The sequence below is a fragment of the Sinocyclocheilus grahami genome, unplaced genomic scaffold, assembly GCF_001515645.1.
Source record: "Sinocyclocheilus grahami isolate Dianchi unplaced genomic scaffold, SAMN03320097.WGS_v1.1 scaffold67.1, whole genome shotgun sequence".
Classification (NCBI taxonomy): Eukaryota; Metazoa; Chordata; class Actinopteri; order Cypriniformes; family Cyprinidae; genus Sinocyclocheilus; species Sinocyclocheilus grahami.
This window is the reverse complement of record NW_015505246.1, coordinates 452,504-453,066: the sequence shown is the minus strand read 5'-3', so window position 1 is coordinate 453,066 and position 563 is coordinate 452,504. Positions and strand designations below refer to the sequence as shown.

Here is a 563-nt window from a genome sequence, read left to right as displayed (position 1 = left end):
TGCAAGTGAGCGCGAGTGCGTAATTGTGTGGAGGGCGGGGGGAGCGCGCGACAGACATCCCGCGGGTGGAAGCGCCTTTTCCTCACAGAAATCGAACAAGTGAGAAACTGTTGCTTCTTGGCGATGTCTTAACAAAAATATTGCCATATTCGACTTTTAATTAGTAATTTGGACACTAAATAATTTTTGCAAGCGCCAGTAGGAGTTTAATTATCCCCAAATAGAAGTAGGCGTGTTTAAAGTGAACTGTCTTGAAGAAGCAGAAAAGGTTGCAAAGAAGCGGCAAAAGGAGAAGACAGGAGATATTTCAATCTGACAACAGTCACAGCAGAGTGACCGTTAAAGAAAAACCCGAAGGCGCGAGATTCTCTGACATATTCTGAGCTGTTCGCGCATGAGAGAGGAGCTGAGCTGTCTTGCGAGTTACTCGTCAATTTTCATATTCTCTGGGAATTTATTAGGTAGGTAGAATTGTTTTACCGTGGTCATTTGTTTCTTAAAAATGTTTTACAAACTTTTAAAAGAATTTTTCGATGATATGCTATTTAACTGGAATCAAATGG

The 563-nt window shown here is 41.4% G+C and overlaps 1 protein-coding gene across 1 annotated transcript in view; it reads left to right on the top strand.

The window, feature by feature from the left end:
* Window positions 1-417: 417 nt before the first annotated feature.
* The window catches only part of c1ql4b (complement component 1, q subcomponent-like 4b), a 9,440-nt gene continuing 9,294 nt past the window's right edge, over window positions 418-563 (top strand). The window contains exon 1 of the mRNA XM_016272112.1: window positions 418-461. The gene's annotated coding sequence lies outside the window, so the exon portion shown is untranslated. The remainder of the gene's footprint in view (window positions 462-563) is intronic.